The sequence below is a fragment of the Arachis hypogaea genome, chromosome 14, assembly GCF_003086295.3.
Source record: "Arachis hypogaea cultivar Tifrunner chromosome 14, arahy.Tifrunner.gnm2.J5K5, whole genome shotgun sequence".
Lineage (NCBI taxonomy): Eukaryota > Viridiplantae > Streptophyta > Magnoliopsida > Fabales > Fabaceae > Arachis > Arachis hypogaea.
The window spans coordinates 92427329-92432800 of record NC_092049.1 but is presented as its reverse complement, the minus strand read 5'-3'; the positions used below and the strand labels follow the sequence as shown (position 1 = coordinate 92432800).

The window sequence follows — 5472 nt, the reverse complement described above, 5'->3', positions numbered from 1 at the left end:
ATTTCAGTCCAGAAAATGTAAGGCTGGCGTTCAACTTGCCAATGATGGAAGAAAACGCACGCCCCTACACTAGAAGGGTCAACTTTGATCAAAGGTTGGACCAAGTCCTCATGAACATATGTGTAGAAGGAGCTCAATGGAAGGTTGACTCAAGAGGCAAGCTGGTTCAATTGAGAAGACTGGACCTTAAGCCTGTAGCTAGAGGATGGTTGGAGTTCATTCAACGCTCAATCATTCCTACTAGCAACCGGTCTGAAGTTACTGTAGACCGGGCCATCATGATCCATAGTATCATGATTGGGGAGGAAGTGGAGGTTCATGAGATTATACCTCAAGAACTCTACAAGGTGGCTGACAAGTCCTCCACTTTGGCAAGGTTAGCCTTTCCTCACCTTATTTGCCATCTATGCAATTCGGCTGGGATTGACATAGAGGGAGACATTCTCATTGATGAGGATAAGCCCATCACTAAGAAAAGGATGGAGCAAACAAGAGATCATGGACCTCAACAAGAACATGAGGAAATTCCTCACCATGAAATCCCTGAGATGCCTGATGAGCGGATAATTTATACACTTTTTGGCATTGTTTTTAGTATGTTTTTAGTAGGATCTAGTTACTTTTAGGGATGTTTTCATTAGTTTTTATGTTAAATTCACATTTCTGGACTTTACTATGAGTTTGTGTGTTTTTCTGTGATTTCAGGTATTTTCTGGCTGAAATTGAGGGACTTGAGCAAAAATCAGATTCAGAGGTTGAAGAAGGACTGCTGATGTTGTTGGATTCTGACTTCCCTACACTCAAAATGCATTTTCTGGAGCTACAGAACTCAAAATGGCGCGCTTCCAATTGTGTTGGAAAGTAGACATCCAGGGCTTTCCAGCAATGTATAATAGTCCATACTTTGTTCACGTTTAGACGATGCAAACTGGCGTTCAACGCCAGCTCTCTGCCCAATTCTGGCGTCCAGCGCCAGAAACAAGTTGCAAAGTGGAGTTCAACGTCCAAACTGGCACCAAAACTGGTGTTCAACTCCAGGAATGACCTCTACACATGTAACATTCAAGCTCAGCCCAAGCACACACCAAGTGGGCCCCGGAAGTGGATTTATGCATCAATTACTTACTTCTGTAAACCCTAGTGGCTAGTTTATTATAAATAGGACTTTTTACTATTGTATTAGACATCTTTGAATCTTTGGAATCATCTTTGGATGCCTGGTTCTTAGATCAGAGGAGCTGGCCATTCGGCCATGCCTGGACCTTTCACTTATGTATTTTCAACAGTAGAGTTTCTGCACTCCATAGATTAAGGTGTGGAGCTCTGTTGTTCCTCAAATATTAATGCAAAGTACTACTGTTTTCTATTCAATTCATCTTATTTCGCTTCTAAGATATTCATCCGCACTTCAACCTGAATGTGATGAACGTGACAATCATCATCATTCCCTATGAACGCGTGCCTGACAACCACTTCCATTCTACATTAGATTGAATGAGTATCTCTTAGATCTCTTAATCAGAATCTTCGTGGTATAAGCTAGATTGATGGCGGCATTCATGAGAGTCCAAAAAGTCTAAACCTTGTCCGTGGTATTCCGAGTAGGACTCTGGGATTAAATGACTGTGACGAACTCAAAACTCGTGAGTGCTGGGCGTAGTGACAGACGCAAAAGGATAGTAAATCCTATTCCAGTATTATCGAGAACCTCCAAGATGATTAGCCATGCAGTGACAGCGCATCGGACCATTTTCACAGAGAGGAATAGGATGCAACCAACGACAAGGGTGATGCCTCCAGACGATTATCCGTGCTGTGACAGAGCATTTGGACCATTTTCCCGAGAGAGATCGAAAGTAGCCATTGGCACCGGTGACATCCTTACATAAAGCCAGCCATAGAAAGGAGTAAGATTGATTGGATGAAGATAGCAGGAAAGCAGAGGTTCAGAGGAACGAATGCATCTCCATACGCTTATTTGAAATTCTCACCAATGATTTACATAAGTATTTCTATCCTTATTTTATTAATTAATTTTGAAAACCCCATTACTATTTTATATCCGCCTGACTGAGATTTACAAGGTGACCATAGCTTGCTTCATACCAACAATCTCTGTGGGATTCGACCCTTACTCACGTAAGGTATTACTTGGACAACCCAGTGTACTTGCTGGTTAGTTGTGCGAAGTTGTGAACCATGGTATTGGCATCATGTTTTTGGTGCCATTGCCAGGGAAAGAAAGAGCAATGAATTTTACATAATCAAAGTGTAATCACAATTTCGTCCACCAAGTTTTTGGCGCCGTTGCCGGGGATTGTTCGAGTTTGAACAACTGACGGTTCATCTTGTTGCTCAGATTAGGTAATTTTCTTTTTATTTTATTTTCAAAAATTTTTTAAAAATCTTTCAAAAATTTCTCATCAGTTTTCGAAAAAAAATAAAAAAATAAAAATAAAAATGTTTTCAAAAAATATATTTTTCTTCAGAATTTTTAAGAATGAATTCTAGTGTTTCATAAAGCATGTTGAAGCCTGGTTGGCTGTAAAGCCACGACTGTAGGGCATGTTAGACGTGTCATGTCTGAGTTACATACTAAAGCTTGGCTGGCTATTAAGCCATGCCTGACCCTTTGATTGGAGCTTTAGACTAAAGAGCATAAGATTCCTGGAATTCATATTAAAAATTTTGGAATCTTTATTTTTCTTTTTCAAAATGATTTTCGAAAAAAATTTAAAAAGAAAATACAAAAAATCATAAAATCATAAAAATCAAAAAAATATTTTTTGTTTCTTGTTTGAGTCATGTGTCATGTTATAAGTTTGGTGTCAATTGCATGTGTATCTTGTATTTTTCGAAAATTTTCATGCATTCATAGTGTTCTTCATGATCTTCAAGTTGTTCTTGGTAAGTCTTCTTGTTTGATCTTTGCATTTGCATGTTTTGTGTCTTTTCTTGTTTTTCATATGCATTCTTGAATTCTTAGTGCCTAAGCATTAAAGATTTCTAAGTTTGGTGTCTTGCATGTTTTCCTTGCATTAAAAATTTTTCAAAAATGTGTTCTTGATGTTCATCATGATCTTCATAGTGTTCTTGGTGTTCATCTTGACATTCATAGCATTCTTGCATGCATTCATTGTTTTGGTCCATAGCTTTCATGCATTGCATCATTTTTCTTGTTTTTCTCTCTCATCATAAAAATTCAAAAATCACAAAAATATCTTCCCCTTTTTCTCTCTTAAAATTTCGAAAATTAGATTTGACTTTTTCAAAAATTTTTAAAATCTAGTTGTTTTTATGAGTCAAATCAAATTTTCAATTTTAAAAAAAAAATCTTATCTTTTTCAAAATCTTTTTCAAAAATCAAATCTTTTTCATTTTTCTTAGTTATTTTCGAAAATTCCAAAAATATTTTTCAAAAATCTTTTTCTTATTTTTATATCAAATTTTCGAAAATAACAATAACAATTAATATTTTGATTCAAAAATTTCAAGTTTGTTACTTGCTTGTTAAGAAAGATTCAAACTTTAAGTTCTAGAATCATATCTTGTGATTTCTTGTGAATCAAGTCATTAATTGTGATTTTAAAAAAATCAAATCTTTTTCAAAACTAATTTCAATCATAGCTTTTCAAAAATATCTTCCCTATCTTATCTTTTTCAAAATATGATTCTAAAATATCTTTTCTAACTTCCTATCTTCTTATCTTTTCAAAATTGATTTTCAAAATTTGTTTCAACTAACTAACTAACTTTTTGTTTGTTTCTTATCTTTTTCAAAACCACTTAACTAACTCCCTCTCTCTAATTTTTGAAAATATCTCCCTCTTTTTCAAAAATTCTTTTTAATTAACTAATTATTTTAATCTTTGATTTTAAAAATTTTCGAAAATTACTAACCTTTTTCAAAAACTATTTTCGAAAATCACTAACTCTTTTTCAAAAATTATTTTTCAAAAATTCTCTCTCTCTCATCTTATTCTATTTATTTATTCATCTACTAACATCTCTTCCTCTCATCTACTCACCAAATTCGAACCCCTCTTCTATCTGTGTTCGAATTTTTTCTTCTTCTCTTCTTCTACTAACAATAAGGAACTTCTTTACTGTGACATAGAGGATTCCTCTTCTTTTCTTTTTCTCTTCTCTTTCTTATGAGCAGGAACAAAGAAAAAGGCATTCTTGTTGAAGCTGATCCAGAACCTGAAAGGACTCTGAAGAGGAAACTAAGAGAAGCTAAATTACAACAACCCAGAGACAACCTTATTGAAAATTTCGAACAAGTAAAGGAGATGGCAGCCGAACCCAACAACAATAATGCAAGGAGAAAGCTTGGTGACTTTACTGCACCTAATTCCAATTTACATGGAAGAAGCATCTCCATTCCTACCATTGGAGCAAACAATTTTGAGCTGAAACCTCAGCTAGTTTCTCTGATGCAGCAGAACTGCAAGTTTCATGGACTTCTATCCGAAGATCCTTTTCAGTTCTTAACTGAATTTTTGCAAATCTGTGATACTGTTAAGACTAATGGAGTAGATCCTGAAGTCTACAGGCTCATGCTTTTCCCTTTTGCTGTAAGAGACAGAGCTAGAATATGGTTGGACTCCCAACCCAAAGACAGCCTGAACTCTTGAGATAAGCTGGTCACGGCTTTCTTAGCCAAGTTCTTTCCTCCTCAAAAGCTAAGCAAGCTTAGAGTGGATGTTCAGACCTTCAGACAGAAAGAAGGTGAATCCCTCTATGAAGCTTGGGAAAGATACAAGCAGTTGACCAAAAAGTGTCCTTCTAACATGCTTTCAGAATGGACCATCCTGGATATATTCTATGATGGTTTATCTGAGCTATCAAAGATGTCATTGGACACTTCTGCAGGTGGATCCATTCACCTAAAGAAAACGCCTGCAGAAGCTCAAGAACTCATTGACATGGTTGCTAATAACCAGTTCATGTACACTTCTGAGAGGAATCCTGTGAATAATGGGACGCCTATGAAGAAGGGAGTTCTTGAAATTGATACTCTGAATGCCATATTGGCTCAGAACAAAATATTGACTCAGCAAGTCAATATGATTTCTCAGAGTCTGAATGGAATGCAAGCTGCATCCAACAGTACTCAAGAGGCATCTTCTGAAGAAGAAGCTTATGATCCTGAGAACCCTGCAATAGCAGAGGTGAATTACTTAGGTGAACCTTATGGAAACACCTATAATCCATCATGGAGAAATCACCCAAATCTCTCATGGAAGGATCAAAAGCCTCAACAAGGCTTTAATAATGGTGGAAGAAACAGGTTTAGCAATAGCAAGCCTTTTCCATCATCCACTCAGCAACAGACAGAGAATTCTGAGCAGAATCCATCTAGCTTAGCAAATTTAGTCTCTGATCTATCTAAGGCCACTGTGAGTTTTATGAATGAAACAAGGTCTTCCATTAGAAATTTAGAAGCACAAGTGGGCCAGCTGAGTAAAA

The 5472-nt window shown here is 36.3% G+C and overlaps 1 non-coding gene across 1 annotated transcript; it reads right to left on the bottom strand.

The window, feature by feature from the left end:
• Positions 1-4691: 4691 nt before the first annotated feature.
• On the bottom strand, positions 4692-4799 carry LOC112745251 (small nucleolar RNA R71). Its single transcript, XR_003173188.1, has one exon. It is a non-coding gene; the product is annotated as a small nucleolar RNA R71 (small nucleolar RNA).
• Between the last annotated feature and the right edge of the window lie 673 nt (positions 4800-5472).